Source organism: Salmo salar, chromosome ssa25 (assembly GCF_905237065.1).
Source record: "Salmo salar chromosome ssa25, Ssal_v3.1, whole genome shotgun sequence".
NCBI lineage: Eukaryota > Metazoa > Chordata > Actinopteri > Salmoniformes > Salmonidae > Salmo > Salmo salar.
In genome coordinates, this window is record NC_059466.1 from 52,800,968 (window position 1) to 52,821,478 (window position 20,511).

General features: G+C 47.6%; 1 pseudogene; it reads right to left on the bottom strand.

Moving 5' to 3' along the window:
• The window catches only part of LOC106591428 (trichohyalin-like), a 64,962-nt pseudogene that overhangs the window by 29,038 nt on the left and 15,413 nt on the right, over positions 1–20,511 (bottom strand).

Consider the following 20,511-nt stretch of genomic DNA (forward strand, 5'->3'; position numbering starts at 1 on the left):
CTAGCCAGTCTCCAGACCTTAATCCCATAGAACATCTGTGGAGGGAGCTGAAGGTTCGAGTTGCCAAACGTCAGCCTCGAAACCTTAATGACTTGGAGAAGATCTGCAAAGAGGAGTGGGACAAAATCCCTCCTGAGATGTGTGCAAACCTGGTGGCCAACTACAAGAAACGTCTGACCTCTGTGATTGCCAACAAGGGTTTTGCCACCAAGTACTAAGTCATGTTTTGCAGAGGGGGTCAAATACTTATTCCCCTCATTAAAATGCAAATCATTTTATAACATTTTTGACATGCGTTTTTCTGGATTTTTTTGTTGTTATTCTGTCTCTCACTGTTCAAATAAACCTACCATTAAAATTATAGACTGATCATTTCTTTGTCAGTGGGCAAACGTACAAAATCAACAGGGGATCAAATACTTTTTCCCCTCACTTTACCTAACATGGCCTGAATGTCTTACCTGAGCAACATGTCCTGAATGTCTTACCTGAGCAACATGTCCTGAATGTCTTACCTGAGTAACATGTCCTGAATGTCTTACCTGAGTAACATGTCCTGAATGTCTTACCTGAGTAACATGTCCTGAGTGTCTTACCTGAGTAACATGTCCTGAGTGTCTTACCTGAGCAACATGTCCTGAGTGTCTTACCTGAGCAACATGTCCTGAATGTCTTACCTGAGTAACATGTCCTGAATGTCTTACCTGAGTAACATGTCCTGAATGTCTTACCTGAGTAACATGTCCTGAATGTCTTACCTGAGCAACATGTCCTGAATGTCTTACCTGAGCAACATGTCCTGAATGTCTTACCTGAGCAACATGTCCTGAATGTCTTACCTGAGTAACATGTCCTGAATGTCTTACCTGAGTAACATGTCCTGAATGTCTTACCTGAGTAACATGTCCTGAATGTCTTACCTGAGTAACATGTCCTGAATGTCTTACCTGAGCAACATGTCCTGAATGTCTTACCTGAGTAACATGTCCTGAATGTGCGTGAGTTCCTGTCCTTCATGCAGGCTCCGTTTCTGTCTCTCCTCTGTGTCCGTCTCCAGCTGACTGACTCTCCGTTCCAGCCCTGCTCGCTCCTCACCCAGCCTCCGCAGGCTAGCCGCAGCCTCCTGAAGGGGAAGGGATGAGAACATGGACACTGATTGGTTGTTCATGGTGAATAAGGAAGAGATATCTTCGCTACCCAGGAGGAAATCATTAGAACACGTTTGGACTGCTGGGTGCTGTCTTCAAACGAGGGGGACAGATACAGACCTGTACTTCCTGGTGCCGCCACAGCAGGTTGGTCTCAGCCTGGGCCAATACAGCCAGAACCTGGGTCAGCCCTGTAGTCGACAGGTCTGGTCCGAACCAATCGCTGGACAGAGACAGAGTAGGACTACTGCTATTCTGTCCATCCAGACTCTGGGAGCTCAGCACCTTCGACTGGACGAGAGAAACAACAACATAATACATTTATAACATTAAACAGATTATTCTAATGGACCAATACAGTGGGCTGGGATGTGTTCATTTATAACATTAAAACAGATTATTCTAATGGACCAATACAGTGGGATGGGATGTGTTCATTTATAACATTAAACAGATTATTCTAATGGACCAATACAGTGGGCTGGGATGTGTTCATTTATAACAAACAGATTATTCTAATGGACCAATACAGTGGGATGGGATGTGTTCATTTATAACATTAAAACAGATTATTCTAATGGACCAATACAGTGGGATGGGATGTGTTCATTTATAACATTAAACAGATTATTCTCATGGACCAATACAGTGGGCTGGGATGTGTTCATTTATAACATTAAACAGATTATTCTAATGGACCAATACAGTGGGATGGGATGTGTTCATTTATAACATTAAAACAGATTATTCTAATGGACCAATACAGTGGGCTGGGATGTGTTCATTTATAACAAACAGATTATTCTAATGGACCAATACAGTGGGATGGGATGTGTTCATTTATAACAAACAGATTATTCTAATGGACCAATACAGTGGGCTGGGATGTGTTCATTTATAACATTAAACAGATTATTCTAATGGACCAATACAGTGGGCTGGGATGTGTTCATTTATAACATTAAAACAGATTATTCTAATGGACCAATACAGTGGGATGGGATGTGTTCATTTATAACATTAAAACAGATTATTCTAATGGACCAATACAGTGGGCTGGGATGTGTTCATTTATAACATTAAAACAGATTATTCTAATGGACCAATACAGTGGGCTGGGATGTGTTCATTTATAACATTAAAACAGATTATTCTAATGGCCCAATACAGTGGGCTGGGATGTGTTCATTTATAACATTAAAACAGATTATTCTCATGGACTAATACAGTGGGCTGGGATGTGTTCATTTCTATGTAATGTTTTAACTACCGTACAATAGATTTGTAAACAGCCTTATTCTAAAATGGATTAAAACGTTTATTCTTTTTTATTTTTTTACACACAATATCCCATAATGACAAAGCGAAAACAGTTAAAAACATTTTTTTTTTAGCAAATGTATAAAAAATTAAAAACAGATATCTTATTTACAAAAGTATTCAGACCCTTTGCTTTGAGACTCGAAATTGAGCTCAGATGCATCCTGTTTCCATTGATCATCCTTGAGATGTTTCTACAACTTGATTGGAGTCCACCTGTGGTAAATTCAACTGATTGGACATGATTTGGAAAGGCACACACCTGTCTATATAAGGTCCCACAGTTGACAGTGCATGTCAGAGCAAAAACCAGGCCATGAGGTTGAAGGAATTGTCCGTAGAGCTCCGAGACTGTATTGTGTCGAGGCACAGATCTGGGGAAGGGTACCAAAACATTTCTGCAGCATTGAAGGTCCCCAAGAACACAGTGGCCTCCATTATTCTGAAATGGAAGAAGTTTGGAACCAGCAAGACACTTCCTAGTGTGATAAATAAAAATATATACCAATTTCATTTAAGGACCTAAAAACTGACAGCTGTGCCATATAAATAACACAATATTTGGGAAGAGATTTTCGATGTACCGATTCCATGGCACATGGTTTATGAACTGACACGCAAAACAACGCCGGATTCAAAACTTCAAATTTTTCTATTTAAATTACTATACAAAATTCTTGTAACCAATAGATATATATATATATATATATATATCGGGGATACAATCTTCCCAACTCTGCAGATTCTGCTGTGAGGAGGCAGAGTCATTAGATCATTTGTTTTGGTACTGTCCATATGTAGCTCGTTGTTGGTCACAGGTCCAGGGATGGCTGAAGAATTGCAACATTTGCCAAGAACTAACGCTGCAGATAGCAATACTGGGGGATTTGAAAAGCCGTAGTCAATCAATAAAATAATATAATAATTATTTTAGCAAAAAATGTTTATTTTTAATGTACAATCTGTAGAAGCTATGAGAATAGAAAAGGTTCTGTACTTGTGTGAAGCATCACAGCACAGTTGAAAAATATATGGCGAATAGAAATCCAAAATGGATGGTGTTGAGAGATAGATGGGAGGGGTTGAATGGAGCTGAAGGGTGGGACTAATAACAACCAATGTAAAACATACGGGGGTCTGTAAAATATATATAGGTTCAGAAATAACACAGTTACAAATAGAAATCAAACTGGATGGACATCAGAAATAGAGGAAGGACTCAAAACAAATAACTATTGTAAAATAGATTGTGTCTGTAAAATGTGTATAAGATGTACAAACTGAAGGTAGAAGCCTAAGTGTTTATTCGTTTACTCCCATTGGGGGAAGGGTGGTAGGGTTTGCGGGGAATAATACAAAAAAATATATATATATTTTTTAAAGACTCTTCCTAGAGCTGGCCGCCCGGCCAAACTGAGCAATCTGGGTAGAAGGGCCTTGGTCAGGGAGGTGACCAAGAACCCGATGGTCACTCTGACAGAGCTCCAGAGTTCCTCTGCGGAGATGAGAGAACCTTCCAGAACGACAACCATCTCTGCAGTACTCCACCAATCAGGCCTTTATGGTAGAGTGGCCAGACGGAAGCCACTCCTCAGTGAAAGGCACGACAGCCCTCTTGGAGTTTGCCAAAAGGCACCTAATGGACTTTCAGACCATGAGAAACAAGATTCTCTGGTCTGATGAAACCAAGATTGAAATCTTCAGCCTGAATGCCAAGCATCACGTCTGGAGGAAACCTGGTACCATCCCTACGGTGAAGCATGGTGGTGGCAGCATCATGCTGTGGGGATGTTTTTCAGCGGCAGGGACTGGGAGACTAGTCAGGATCAAGGCAAAGATTAACAGAGCAAAGTACAGAGATCCTTGATGAAAACCTGCTCCAGAGCACTCAGGACCTCAGACTGGGGCGAAGGTTCACCTTCCAACAGGACAACGACCCTAAGCACACAGCCAAGACAACGCAGGAGTGGCTTCGGGACAAGTCTCTGAATGTCCTTGAGTGGCCCAGCCAGAGCCCAGACTTGAACCTGATCGAATGTCTCTGGAGAGACCTGAAAATAGCTGTGCAGCAACGCTCCCCATCCAACCTGACAGAGCTTGAGAAGATCTGCAGAGAAGAAAGGGAGAAACTCCCCAAATACAGGTGTGCCAAGCTTGTAGCGTCATACCCAAGAAGACTGGAGGCTGTAATCGCTGCCAAAGGTGCTTCAACAAAGTACTGAGTAAAGGGTCTGAATACTTATGTTCATGTGATATTTCATTTTTAGTATTTTTATAAATGAGCAGAAATGTATAAAAACCCTGTTTCGCTTTGTCATTATGGAGGATTGTGATGTCATTATGGGGTATTGTGATGTCATTATGGGGTATTGTGATGTCATTATGGGGTATTGTGATGTCATTATGGGGTATTGTGATGTCATTATGGAGTATTGTGTGTAGATTGATCAGGGGAAAAAAACAATTTAATTCATTTTAGAATAAGTCTGTAACGTAAAAAAATGTTGAAAATGTCAAGGGGTCTGAATACTTTCCCAATGCCCTGTATATTCTGATCTGATTGGTCAGCCTTACCAGTTTTAGAACGGCCTGTATATTCTGATCTGATTGGTCAGCCTTACCAGTTTTAGAACGGCCTGTATATTCTGATCTGATTGGTCAGCCTTACCAGTTTTAGAACGGCCTGTATATTCTGATCTGATTGGTCAGCCTTACCAGTTTTAGAACGGCCTGTATATTCTGATCTGATTGGTCAGCCTTACCAGTTTTAGAACGGCCTGTATATTCTGATCTGATTGGTCAGCCTTACCAGTTTTAGAACGGCCTGTATATTCTGATCTGATTGGTCAGCCTTACCAGTTTTAGAACGGCCTGTATATTCTGATCTGATTGGTCAGCCTTACCAGTTTTAGAACGGCCTGTATATTCTGATCTGATTGGTCAGCCTTACCAGTTTTAGAACGGCCTGTATATTCTGATCTGATTGGTCAGCCTTACCAGTTTTAGAACGGCCTGTATATTCTGATCTGATTGGTCAGCCTTACCAGTTTTAGAACGCCCTGATAGACACACTCTAGAGTTCTCTCTGTGTTTGTCTGTCTCTCCTTTTCTCTCTCCTCTTTCTTCTCCAAAGCCATCCTTCGCTCCACCTTCCTCTCCTCCTCCTCCTCCTGTCGCTCTATCTTTTGATCCTGAATGGTACGAGATAACTCGGAGATCCTGCGGAAGCAGAGTGAGAGGAGGAACGGTTGAAGGAGTGCAGAAACAACCCCGTCTACCTCTAGACAATGAGAAACAGGATGTATCATGTCTGAGGCAGAGACAAAGGCTGCGTCCCAAATGCCCCCCTGGTCCTGGTCAAGGGAGAGCGCCCCTGGTCCTGGTCAAAGGGAGAGCGCCCCCCTGGTCCTGGTCAAAGGGAGAGCGCCCCCCTGGTCCTGGTCAAAGGGAGAGGCCCCTGGTCAAAGGGAGAGGCCCCTGGTCAAAGGGAGAGGCCCCTGGTCAAAGGGAGAGCACCCCTGGTCAAAGGGAGAGCGCCCCTGGTCAAAGGGAGAGCGCCCCTGGTCAAAGGGAGAGCGCCCCTGGTCAAAGGGAGAGCGCCCCCCTGGTCAGAGGGAGAGCGCCCCCCTGGTCAAAGGGAGAGCGCCCCTGGTCAAAGGGAGAGCGCCCTGGTCAAAGGGAGAGCGCCCCTGGTCAAAGGGAGAGCGCCCCTGGTCAAAGGGAGAGCGCCCCTGGTCAAAGGGAGAGCGCCCCCCTGGTCAAAGGGAGAGCGCCCCTGGTCAAAGGGAGAGGCCCCTGGTCAAAGGGAGTGCACTATACAGGGAATAATGTGCCATTTGGGACACAACCAAAGCAGTGAGTATTGTTTTCAGATGGTGGTGAATGCAGGAAAGGCAGGGCAGGGCGCCCCCTTCAGGGCTGGAGTAATATTTTAGTCTGACCTGTTATTCAGATGCAGGGTCTCAGCTTCATAGAGGGCTCTGAGCTCAGTCAACTCCCTCTCTCTCTCCTCTCTCTCCCTCTCGCTCTCCCTCTCTCTCTCCTTCTGGTCGTGCTCCAGATCCTGCAAGGAGAGAGGGCCTAAGGTGGAGGAGAGAGGAGGTGAGCCCGCGGCGGAGGAGTGGGGTGGGGCGGAGGCAGAGCGGGCAGCAGCAGGACGAAGGCTGGTTGTAGGGTCACTGGGCCGTAGAGAGAGAGACACCACTGAACCACAGTGGGAGAGGAGAGAGGAAGACAGACGAGAGAACTCAGCTCTAAGCTCCCAGAGGTCCCTGTGGGTGGGACAAACAACAATCATTATCAACTGGACTATATATCAGAAGTACGTCCAGAATGGCACCCTAATCCCTATGTGGAGTAGGGTGCCACTTCAGACAGAACCGTAGAGATAAGAGTTTAAGATAGTGGTTTGAATTGTTTTCCAGGCATCAGTTTACCTCACCTGTCAGTGGCAGTCTTCATAGTGTGACAGTGTCGCCTCAGTGTGACCACATCTCCCCAGATGAACATCAGACGACTCTGACCCCGGTCTACATGACCGGTCAGTCGCTGAGGAAAGAAAGAAAGAAAGAAAGAAAGAGAGAGAAGAGGGGAAGAAAGACAGGAAGAAGAGACGGTTTGCATGATGAAACAGCTCCAGTGATTTAGGAAATATGAAACATGAATGAAAGACATCCTCCTATTCAGTCTTTGTCAATCAGTCTACCTCTTCCTCTTTCTGCCACTCCATCTCCCTCAGTCCCGCCTCCTCCACTGCTTTGGACCAATCAGTAGTCAGTTTGCAAAGGTCCTCTCTCAGTGCTTCATTTACCTGGCCTGATTGGCTGAGCTGGCCACGAAGGAGAGAGTTCAGCTCTGCCAGCCCTACACTCCTGCTCACACCCAAAACACACCCAAACACACCCAAACACACCCAAAACACACCCAAACACACCCAAAACACACCCAAAACACACCCAAACACACCCAAAACACACCCAAACACACCCAAAACACACCCAAACACACCCAAACACACCCAAAACACACCCAAACACACCCAAACACACCCAAAACACACCCAAACACACCCAAAACACACCCAAAGGGAATTAAACGTCACCATCTTGTCAAGGTACCTTATTATATTGATTGTGTCTTAGCAACAAACAAAAAAATATATACACTGCTCAAAAAAATAAAGGGAACACTTAAACAACACATCCTAGATCTGAATGAATGAAATAATCTTATTAAATACTTTTTTCTTTACATAGTTGAATGTGCTGACAACAAAATCACACAAAAATAATCTATGGAAATCTAATTTATCAACCCATGGAGGTCTGGATTTGGAGTCACACTCAAAATTAAAGTGGAAAACCACACTACAGGCTGATCCAACTTTGATGTAATGTCCTTAAAACAAGTCAAAATGAGGCTCAGTAGTGTGTGTGGCCTCCACGTGCCTGTATGACCTCCCTACAACGCCTGGGCATGCTCCTGATGAGGTGGCGGATGGTCTCCTGAGGATCTCCTCCCAGACCTGGACTAAAGCATCCGCCAACTCCTGGACAGTCTGTGGTACAATGTGGCGTTGGTGGATGGAGCGAGACATGATGTCCCAGATGTGCTCAATTGGATTCAGGTCTGGGGAACGGGCGGGCCAGTCCATAGCATCAATGCCTTCCTCTTGCAGGAACTGCTGACACACTCCAGCCACATGAGGTCTAGCATTGTCTTGCATTAGGAGGAACCCAGGGCCAACCGTACCCAGCATATGGTCTCACAAGGGGTCTGAGGATCTCATCTCGGTACCTAATGGCAGTCAGGCTACCTCTGGCGAGCACATGGAGGGCTGTGCGGCCCCCAAAGAAATGCCACCCCACACCATGACTGACCCACCGCCAAACCGGTCATGCTGGAGGATGTTGCAGGCAGCAGAACGTTCTCCACGGCATCTCCAGACTCTGTCACGTCTGTCACGTGCTCAGTGTGAACCTGCTTTCATCTGTGAAGAGCACAGGGCGCCAGTGGCGAATTTGCCAATCTTGGTGTTCTCTGGCAAATGCCAAACGTCCTGCACGGTGTTGGGCTGTAAGCATAACCCCCACCTGTGGACGTCGGGCCCTCATACCACCCTCATGGAGTCTGTTTCTGACCGTTTGAGCAGACACATGCACATTTGTGGCCTGCTGGAGGTCATTTTGCAGGGCTCTGGCAGTGCTTCTCCTGCTCCTCCTTGCTCAAAGGCGGAGGTAGCGGTCCTGCTGCTGGGTTGTTGCCCTCCTACGGCCTCCTCCACGTCTCCTGATGTACTGGCCTGTCTCCTGGTAGCGCCTCCATGCTCTGGACACTACGCTGACAGACACAGCAAACCTTCTTGCCACAGCTCGCATTGATGTGCCATCCTGGATGAGCTGCACTACCTGAGCCACTTGTGTGGGTTGTAGACTCCGTCTCATGCTACCACTAGAGTGAAAACACCGCCAGCATTCAAAAGTGACCAAAACATCAGCCAGGAAGCATAGGAACTGAGAAGTGGTCTGTGGTCACCACCTGCAGAACCACTCCTTTATTGGGGGTGTCTTGCTAATTGCCTATCATTTCCACCTGTTGTCTATTCCATTTGCACAACAGCATGTGAAATGTATTGTCAGTGTTGCTTCCTAAGTGGACAGTTTGATTTCACAGAAGTGTGATTGACTTGGAGTTACATTGTGTTGTTTAAGTGTTCCCTTTATTTTTTTGAGCAGCGTATATCTATATATTTTTTTATTATTATTTTTTAAAGTAGTTTTTTCGTGGGTTACAGGTACTATATACAAATTCCTATAATTTAACAGGCAGTTTATATCATATTTACCTGTGAGCTGCCACTCAAACAGAAACAAAAACATTTAGAAAAAAGTACATAAATACAAGTATTGATCATATAAATACAAGTATTGATCATATAAATACAAGTATTGATCATATAAATACAAGTATTGATCATATAAATACAAGTATTGATCATATAAATACAAGTATTGATCATATAAATACAAGTATTGATCATATAAATACAAGTATTGATCATATAAATACAAGTATTGATCATATAAATACAAGTATTGATCATATAAAAGTCATAAAAGTTTTACACAGTCAGTATATAAAGATAAAGAAACCTAATGAGGTGAGCCGCCCTACTTCCTGTTCCCCCAACCATCTAACACGTCTCCACTTCCTGTTCCCCCAACCATCTAACACGTCTCCACTTCCTGTTCCCCCAACCATCTAACACATCTCCACTTCCTGTTCCCCCAACCATCTAACACGTCTCCACTTCCTGTTCCCCCAACCATCTAACAAGTCTCCACTTCCTGTTCCCCCAACCATCTAACACGTCTCCACTTCCTGTTCCCCCAACCATCTAACACGTCTCCACTTCCTGTTCTCCCAACCATCTAACACGTCTCCACTTCCTGTTCCCCAACCATCTAACACGTCTCCACTTCCTGTTCCCCAACCATCTAACACGTCTCCACTTCCTGTTCCCCCAACCATCTAACACGTCTCCACTTCCTGTTCCCCCAACCATCTAACACGTCTCCACTTCCTGTTCCCCCAACCATCTAACACGTCTCCACTTCCTGTTCCCCCAACCATCTAACACGTCTCCACTTCCTGTTCCCCCAACCATCTAACACGTCTCCACTTCCTGTTCCCCCAACCATCCAACGCGTCTCCATCCAACCTCTCTTCCTGTTCCCCCAACCCCATGTCTCCATCCAACCTCTCTTCCTGTTCCCCCAACCATCCAACCTCTCTTCCTGTTCCCACGTCTCCATCCAACCTCTCTTCCTGTTCCCACGTCTCCATCCAACCTCTCTTCCTGTTCCCCCAACCATCCAACGCGTCTCCATCCAACCTCTCTTCCTGTTCCCACGTCTCCATCCAACCTCTCTTCCTGTTCCCCAACCATCCAACATGTCTCTATCCAATCTCTCTTCCTGTTCCCCCAACCATCCAACCTCTCTTCCTGTTCCCCAACCATCCAACATGTCTCTATCCAATCTCTCTTCCTGTTCCCCCAACCATCCAACCTCTCTTCCTGTTCCCCCAACCATCCAACCTCTCTTCCTGTTCCCCCACCCCTCCAAACCCCCATAGAAACTAGGGTTTCTTGTCAGTCACTCCTCCACTCCTCCACATCTCTATCTGCCCCACCCAGAAAACCCTCCCCATACCACCTCTTCCACGTGGACCTGAAAGCAAAGAAAGTAAGACCTCTGCTGTTCTTCCTCCAGCCTGATGAGGGCGCCCTCTAAGGAGTCACTGTGCTCATCCCTGATCCTCCTCTGCAAAACAACAGAAGAAGACAAACCTAAATGAACTGATATCGCAGATTATCCGTTATATTGACCTGATACTGTAGCGGCCGCTCTAACAATGGGAGGAGGCGAGATCAGGCGGGACCATTCTAGCCAATGAGAGAGCAGATATGGGTGTGAACAACAGCCACAACGGTTTCCACTAGTTACCACAGCCACAAATTCAACATGGAGAAATAATAAAAAGTCATGAAAACAAAAATTTAGTTAGTAGTGTGGTGCTAGGGGCTAGGGGCTAGGGGTTAGGGGTTAGGGGTTAGGGGCTAGGGGTTAGGGGCTAGGGGCTAGGCTTAGGGGTTAGGGGCTGAGGCTTAGGGGCTAGGGGTTAGGGGCTAGGGGTTAGGGGCTAGGGGTTAGGGGTTAGGGGCTAGGGGCTAGGGGTTAGGGGCTAGGGGTTAGGGGTTAGGGGCTAGGGGTTAGGGGCTAGGGGGCTGAGGCTTAGGGGTTAGGGGCTGAAGCTTAGGGGCTAGGGGTTAGGGGTTAGGGGTTAGGGGCTAGGGGTTAGGGGCTGGGGTTAGGGGCTAGGGGTTAGGGGCTAGGGGTTAGGGGCTAGGGGCTAGGGCTAGGGGCTGGGGTTGGGGGCTAGGGGCTAGGAGTTAGGGGCTAGGGGTTAGGGGCTAGGGTTAGGGGCTAGGGGCTAGGGTTAGGGGCTAGGGTTAGGGGCTAGGGGTTAGGGGTTAGGGGTTAGGGGCTAGGGGTTAGGGGCTAGGGGTTGGGGGCTGGGGTTAGGGGCTAGGGGTTGGGGCTAGGGGCTAGGGGTTAGGGGCTGGGGGCTAGGGACAGGCTAGGGGCTAGGGGCTAGGGGTTAGGGTTAGGGGCTGGGGTTAGGGGCTAGGGGCTAGGGTTAGGGTTGGGGTTAGGGGCTAGGGGTTGGGGGTTGGGGTTAGGGGCTAGGGGTTAGTAGTGTGGTGCTAGGGGTTAGGGGTTAGGGTTAGGGGCTAGGGGTTAGGGGCTAGGGGTTAGTAGTGTGGTGCTAGGGGTTAGGGGTTAGGGGCTAGGGGCTGGGGGCTAGGGTTTGGGGCTAGGGGTTAGTAGTGTGGTGCTGGGGTTAGGGGCTGGGGGGTTGGGGGCTAGGGGTTAGGGGCTAGGGGTTAGGGGTTGGGGTTAGGGCTAGGGGTTAGGGGCTGGGGTTAGGGGCTGGGGTTAGGGGCTGGGGGCTGGGGGTTAGGGGCTAGGGGTTAGGGGCTAGGGGTTAGGGGTTAGGGGCTAGGGGTTAGTAGTGTGGTTAGGGTTAGGGGTTAGGGGCTAGGGGTTAGGAGTTAGGGTTAGGGGTTAGGGGCTAGGGGTATGTGGTTAGGGGTTGGGTGCTAGGGGCTAGGGGTTAGTAGTGTGGTTAGGGTTAGGGGTTAGGGGCTAGGGGTTAGGGGCTAGGGGTTAGTAGTGTGGTTAGGGTTAGGGGTTAGGGGCTAGGGGTTGGGGTTAGGGTTAGGGGTTAGGGGTTGGGGGCTAGGGGTTAGTAGTGTGGTTAGGGTTAGGGGTTAGGGGTTAGGGGCTGGGTTTGGGGCTAGGGGTTAGGGGCTGGGGTTAGGGGCTAGGGGTTAGGGGCTAGGGGTTAGCGGCTGGGGTTGGGGTTAGGGGTTAGGGGCTAGGGGTTGGGGGTTAGGGGTTAGGGGTTAGGGGTGGGGTTAGGGTTAGGGTTAGGGGCTAGGGGTTAGGGTTTAGGGGTTAGGGCTAGGGGTTGGGGTTGGGGCTAGGGGTTAGGGGTTAGGGTTAGGGGTTAGGGGCTAGGGGTTAGGGGTTAGGGGTTAGGGTTGGCAGTGGGGTTAGGGGTTAGGGGCTAGGGTTAGGGGTTAGGGGTTAGGGGCTAGGGGCTAGGGGTTAGGGTTGGCAGTGGGAGTTAGGGGTTAGGGGTTAGGGGCTAGGGGTTAGGGTTAGGGGTTGGGGTTAGGGGCTAGGGGTTAGGAGTTAGGGGCTAGGGGTTAGGGGTTAGGGGTTAGGGTTGGCAGTGGGGTTGGGGTTAGGGGCTAGGGGTTGGGGTTAGGGGCTGGGGTTAGGGGCTAGGGTTGGGTGTTAGGGGCTAGGGGTTAGGGTTGGCAGTGGGGTTAGGGGTTGGGGGCTGGGGTTAGGGGTTAGGGGCTAGGGGTTAGGGGTTAGGGGCTAAGGGTTAGGGTTAGGGGTTAGGGTTAGGGTTAGGGGTTAGGGTTAGGGGTTAGGGGTTAGGGTTAGCAGTGGGGTTAGGGTTAGGGGCTAGGGTTAGTAGTGTGGTTAGGGGTTAGGGTTAGCAGTGGGGTTGGGGGTTAGGGTTAGGGGCTAGGGTTGGGGTTAGCGGTTGAGGTTAGGGGTTAGGGGTTAGGGGTTAGGATTAGGGTTAGGGGTTAGAGTTAGCAGTGGGGTTGGGGTTAGGGTTAGCAGTGGGGTTAGGGGTTAGGGTTAGCAGTGGGGTTAGGGTTGAGGGGGTTAGGGGCTGGGGTTAGGGGCTAGGGGTTAGGGTTAGGGGCTAGGGTTAGGGTTGGGGTTAGGGGCTAGGGGTTGGGGGTTAGGGTTAGCAGTGGGGTTAGGGGTTAGGGTTAGCAGTGGGAATAGGGGTTAGGTATGAGGCTAAGGGTTAGGGTTAGCAGTGGGGTTAGGGGTTAGGGGTTAGGGTTAGGGGCTGGGGTTAGGGGCTAGGGGCTAGGGTTGGCAGTGGGGTTAGGGGTTAGGGGCTAGGGGTTAGGGGCTAGGGGTTAGGGGCTAGGGGCTAGGGGCTAGGGACTAGGGGTTGGTTAGGGGGCTAGGGGTTAGGGGTTAGGGGCTAAGGGTTAGGGGTTAGGGGCTAGGTTTAGGGGCTAGGGGCTAGGGTTGGCAGTGGGGTTAGGGGTTGGGGTTAGGCGCTAGGGGTTAGGGGTTAGGAGCTAGGGGTTAGGGGCTAGGGGTTAGGGGTTAGGGCTGGGGTTAGGAGCTGGGTTAGGGGCTAGGGGCTAGGGTTAGGGTTAGGGGCTAGGGGTTAGGGGCTAGGGGGTTGGGGGTTAGGGTTAGGGGCTAGGGTTAGGGGTTGGGGTTAGGGGCTAGGGGTTAGTAGTGGGGTTAGGGTTAGGGGCTAGGGGTTATGGGGTTAGGGGTTAGGGGTTAGCGGCTAGGGGTTAGGGGTTAGGGGCTAGGGGTTAGGGGTTAGGGAGCTAGGGGCTAGGGTTAGGGGCTAGGGGTTGGGGCTGGGGTTGGGGGTTGGGGCTAGGGGTTGGGTTAGGGGTTAGGGGCTAGGGTTGGGGGTTAGGGGCTGGGGCTGGGGGCTGGGGTTGGGGTTAGGGGCTGGGGTTAGGGGCTAGGGGTTAGGGGCTAGGGGTTAGGGGTTAGCAGTGGGGTTAGGGGTTAGGGTTGGCAGTGGGGTTAGGGGTTAGGGTTAGCAGTGGGGTTAGGGGCTGGGGTTAGCAGTGGGGTTAGGGTTAGGGTTAGGATTAGGGGTTAGGGGTTAGGGTTAGGATTAGGGGTTAGGGGTTAGGGTTAGGGTTAGGTGTAAGGTTAGCAGTGTGGTTAGGGTTAGGGGCTAGGGTTAGGGGTTAGGGGTTAGGGGTTAGGGGTTAGGGTTAGGGGTTAGGGGTTAGGGTTAGGGTTAGGGGTTAGGGTTAGGGGTTAGGGTCAGGCGTAAGGTTAGCAGTGTGGTTAGGGTTAGGTTTAAAATCACATTTTAAGAAAATAAATTGTAGAAATAGCGGGTTTATGAATTTGTGTCTGTGGTACCTTGTGATGACCAGGCACAACGCCGATATAAAAGTGATTTTTCTCAAAGTTGTCAGAATGTCACAATTCCTACTTATATCACTACACTCGTAACAACCTAATCATTGCAAAACTTATATTCCATCAAATAATCCACACATAGCAAATAAGCTATTAATAATTTTTGTAAACAAATTCGACACTCATCTCAAAAAAAAACACCGCCTGCTGAAAAATACAGATTTTGTTTTATCCAACTCGCGTCGCCTCTTCCTCTCTGCTGATATACAGATTCAATAGAACTACAGCATTTAAAAAAAAAACACACTTAATCAAGATTCGGATCTTAAATGGGTTTGAATACCTTAAATAAAGTATTCATCAAATGGTAGATTTCCCTCTAACCTCACGGTTCAGGAGCTCTCTTTCTTCAGTCTTCACGTGGTTTTCCAATCCCTGACACCGATCCCGGTATTCCAGCACCTGACAACAGACCATATGATCACGGTGTAAACAAATAGACCAACAATTATTTTCATGGCCTTTAATGTTTAAAAGCGTCAATTCTGCTCAGTCGCTGATCATTGACTGATGACTTTATGCTCTTAAAACGTCGCCACATACAAGTCCATTATAGCCCCCCACAGCGTCAACCCTTTCAAAAACCCTGACCTTGTTCTGCAGTTTGTGGATGAGTAGAGCCTGCCTGGCTTCCCTCTCTCTGCCATCTCGCATCTTCCTTCTCAACTCACTGTCCAGGTGCAGAGGCAGGGACAGGGATGGGTCCAGTGACTGGGACAGCTAACCAGGGGATAGAGACAGAGAGGTAGTTACACTACCATTCAAAAAAAGTTTGGATTCACTTAGAAATGTCCTTGTTGGGTTTTTTTTTTTTTTTTTTTAAAAGAAAAACACTTTTTTTTTGGTCCATTAAAATAACATCAAATTGATTAGAAATACAGTGTTGACATTGTTAATGTTGTAAATGACTATTTTAGCTGGAAATTGTAGATTTTTTTATGGAATATCTACATAGGCGTACAGAGGCCCATTATCAGCAACCATCACTCCTGTGTTCCAATGGCACGTTGTGTTAGCTAATCCAAGTTTATCATTTTAAAAAGGCTAATTGATCATTAGAAAACCCTTTTGCAATTGATGTTAGCGCAGCTGAAAACTGTTGTTCTGATTAAAGAAGCAATAAAACTGGTCTTCTTTAGACTAGTTGAGTATCTGGAGCATCAGCATTTGTGGGTTCGATTACAGGCTCAAAATGGCCAGAAACAAAGACTTTCTTCTGAAACTCATCAGTCTACTCTTGTTCTCAGAAATAAAGGCTATTCCATGCGAGAAATTGCCAAGAAACTGAAGATCTCGTACAACGCTGTGTACCACTCCCTTCACAGAACAGCGCAAACTGGCTCTAACCAGAATAGAAAGAGGAGTGGGAGGCCCCGGTGCACAACTGAGCAAGAGGACCAGTACATTAGAGTGTCTAGTTTGAGAAGCAGTCACCTCACAAGTCCTCAACTGGCAGCTTCATTAAATAGTACCCACAAAACACCAGTCTCAACGTCAATAGTGAAGAGGCGACTCCGGGATACTGACCTTCTAGGCAGAGTTGCAATAGAAAAAGACGTATCTCAGACTGGCCAATAAAAAGAAAAGATTAAGATGGGCAAAAGAACACAGACACTGGACAGAGGAAGATCGGAAAAAAGTGTTATGGACAGATGAATCTAAGTTTGAGGTGTTCGGATCACAAAGAAGAACATTCGTGAGATGCAGAAAACATGAAAAGATGCTGGAGGAGTGCTTGGCGCCATCTGTCATCATGGTGGAGGCAATGTGATGGTCTGGGGATGCTGTTGGTGCTGGTAAAGTGGGAGATTTGTACAGGGTAAAAGGGATCTTGAAGGAAGGAAGGCTATCACTCCATTTTGCAACGCCACGCCATACCCTGTGGACGGCGCTTAATCGGAGACAATTTCCTCCTACAACAGGACAATGACCCAAAGCACAGCTCCAAACTATGCAAGAACTATTTAGGGAAGAAGCAGTCAGCTGGTATTCTGTCTATAATGGAGTGGCCAGCACCGTCACCGGATCTCAACCCTATTGAGCTGTTGTGGGAGCAGCTTGACCGTATGGTACGTAAGAACTACCCATCAAGCCAATCCAACTTGTGGGAGGTGCTTCAGGAAGCATTGGGGTGAAATCTCTTCAGATTACCTCAACAAATTGACAACTAGAATGCCAAAAGGTCTGCAAGGCTGTAATTTGCTGCAAATGGAAGATTCTTTGACGAAATCAAAGTTTGAAGGACACTATTATTTCAATTAAAAAATCATTATTTATAACCAACGTTTTAACTATATTTCCTATTCATTTTTCAACTCATTTCATGTATGTTTTCATGGAAAACAAGGACATTTCTAAGTGACCCTAAACTTTTGAAATAGTAGTGTATATGAGCGTATATGTATTGGTAAATGGATTGAAAGAAAGTAGGGCTGTCCCTGACTAAAACAAATCTTGGTCGACCGAAAGTTGTCTGTTCAAAATATTTAAACATGTATTTTTCCATATGCGTTTTAATAAAATCAACTATATGCATTGAGCTTGTCTGGTGCGTTAAGCTTACGGTTTGATGAAATAGGACAAATGCCTCAAGAGGATGCCAGAGATCTAGATAACCAGAAGAGAAAATCCTTAACCTCACCAGCTCCTCTCGCTGGTTTTCTCAGATTCTGCCATTACTCTCCTGAAGTTGCCAGTACAGTTCCTTGCAATAATATTCATCCCCCTTGGCGTTTTTTCCTATTTTGTTGCATTACAACCTGTAATTTAAATAGATTTTTATTTGGATTTCATGTAACGGACCGACACAAAATAGTCCAGATTGGTGAAGTGAAATGAACAAAATAAATTATTAAAATATATATTTTTAAATTCAATAAACATTTGATAAGTGGTGCGTGCATATGTATTCACCCCCTTTGCTATGAAGCCCCTAAACAAGATCTGGTGCAGCCAATTACCTTCAGAAGTCACATCATTAGTTAAATAAAGTCCACCTGTGTGCAATCTAATTGTCACATGATCTGTCACATGATCTCATTATATATACACCTGTTCTGAAAGGTCCCAGAGTCTGCAACACCACTAAGCAAGCGACACCATGAAGACCAATGAGCTCTCCAAACAGGTCAGGAACAAAGTTGTGGAGAAGTACAGATCAGGGTTGGGTTATAAAAAATATCAGAAACTTTGAACATCCCATGGAGCACCATTAAATCCATTATTAAAAAATTGAAATAATATGACACCACAACAAACCTGCCAAGAGAGGGCCGCCCACCAAAACTCACGGATCAGGCAAGGAGGGCATTAATCAGAGAGGCAACAAAGAGACCAAAGATAACCCTGAAGGAGCTACAAAGCTCCACAGCGGAGATTGGAGTATCTGTCCATAGGACCACTTTAAGCCGTACACTCCACAGAGCTGGGCTTTACGGAAGAGTGGCCAGAAAAAAAGCCATTGCTTTAAAGAAAAAAATAAGCAAACACGTTTGGTGTTTGCCAAAAGGCATTTGGGAGACTCCCCAAACATATGGAAGAAGGTACTCTGGTCAGATGAGACTAAAATGTAGCTTTTTGGCCATCAAGGAAAACACTATGTCTGGCGCAAACCCAACACCTCTCATCACCCCGAGAACACCATCCCCACAGTGAAGCATGGTGGTGGCAGCATCATGCTGTGGGGATGTTTTTCCTATTGGCAGGGACTGGGAAACTGATCAGAATTGAATAAATGATGGATGGCGCTAAATACAGGGAAATTCTTGAGGGAAACCTGTTTCAGTCTTCCAGAGATTTGAGACTGGGACGGAGGTTCACCTTCCTGCAGGACAATGACCCTAAGCATACTGCTAAAGCAACACTCAAGTGGTTTAAGGGGAAACATTTAAATGTCTTGGAATGGCCTAGTCAAAGCCCAGACCTCAATCCAATTGAGAATCTGTGGTATGACGTAAAGATTGCTGTACACCAGCAGGACCCATCCAACTTGAAGGAGCTGGAGCAGTTTTGCCTTGAAGAATGGGCAAAAATCCCAGTGGCTAGATGTGCCAAGCTTGGTGGCAAATGGGTCTTCCAAATGGACAATGACCCCAAGCATACCTCCAAAGTTGTGGCAAAATGGCTTAAGGACAACAAAGTCAAGGTATTGGAGTGGCCATCACAAAGCCCTGACCTCAATCCCATAGAACATTTGTGGGCAGAACTGAAAAAGTGTGGGCGAGCAAGGAGGCCTACAAACCTGACTCAGTTACACCAGCTCTGTCAGGAGGAATGGGCCAAAATTCACCCAACTTATTGTGGGAAGCTTGTGGAAGGCTACCCAAAACGTTTGACCCAAGTTAAATAATTTAAAGGCAATGCTACCAAATACTAATTGAGTGTATGTAAACTTCTGACCCACTGGGAATGTGATGAAAGAAATAAAAGCTGAAATAAATCATTCTCTCTACTATTATTCTGACATTTCACATTCTTAAAATAAAGTGGTGATCCTAACTGACCTAAGACAGGGAATTTTTACTAGGATTAAATGTCAAGAATTGTGAAAAATTGAGTTTAAATGTATTTGGCTAAGGTGATGGAACTTGTGAATGTGTTGGTGCTCTGTGATCTCCTTGGTAGGGACCCTCTGTGAGGGCCTGGGGAGGTGGGGACTCACCCTGTCTGTGAGGGCCTGGGGGAGGAGGGGACTCAGCCTGTCTGTGAGGGCCTGGGGAGGTGGGGACTCACCCTGTCTGTGAGGGCCTGGGGGAGGTTGGGACTCACCCTGTCTGTGAGGGCCTGCGGGAGGTGGAGACTCACCCTGTCTGTGAGGGCCTGGGGGAGGAGGGGACTCAGCCTGTCTGTGAGGGCCTGGGGCAGGTGGGGACTCACCCTGTCTGTGAGGGCCTGGGGGCGAGGCCTGGGGAAGGTGGGGACTCACCCTGTCTGTGAGGGGCTGGGGGAGGTGGGGACTCACCCTGTCTGTGAGGGCCTGCGGGAGGTGGGGACTCACCCTGTCTGTGAGGGCCTGGGGGAGGTGGAGACTCACCCTGTCTGTGAGGGCCTGCGGGAGGTGGGGACTCACCCTGTCTGTGAGGGCCTGGGGGAGGTGGGGACTCACCCTGTCTGTGAGGGCCTGGGCACGTGACTCCAGCTCCTCTCTCTCAGCGTGACTCTCAGCCAGCTCATTCTGCATGCGAGATAGCTCCGCCCTCAGCTCCGCCCTCTCCTCCTTCCAGCCATCCAACAGCGCCGACTCCATCCTGGTCCTGGCCACTCAACCCGCCCCAGAGACTCAGGAAGCTGGAGAGGAATTACAAGTCAAACCAAATAGCTTCCTGGACTCGTCACATTTACCTGTTACCTAGTCACTTTATTCCTAGTTATTTGTGCATATCTACCTGAATTACCTCGTACCCCTGCACATTTGACTCGGTACTGGTACCCTGTGTATATAGCCTGGTACCCTGTGTATATAGCCTGGTACCCTGTGTATATAGCCTGGTACCCTGTGTATATAGCCTGGTACCCTGTGTATAGCCTGGTACCCTGTGTATATAGCCTGGTACCCTGTGTATAAGCCCTGGTACCCTGTGTATATGCCTGGTACCCTGTGTATATAGCCTGGTACCCTGTGTATATAGCCTGGTACCCTGTGTATATAGCCTGGTACCCTGTGTATATAGCCTGGTACCCTGTGTATATAGCCTGGTACCCTGTGTATATAGCCTGGTACCCTGTGTATATAGCCTGGTACCCTGTGTATATAGCCTGGTACCCTGTGTATATAGCCTGGTACCCTGTGTATATAGCCTGGTACCCTGTGTATAGCCTGGTACCCTGTGTATATAGCCTGGTACCCTGTGTATATAGCCTGGTACCCTGTGTATAGCCTGGTACCCTGTGTATATAGCCTGGTACCCTGTGTATATAGCCTGGTACCCTGTGTATATAGCCTGGTACCCTGTGTATATAGCCTGGTACCCTGT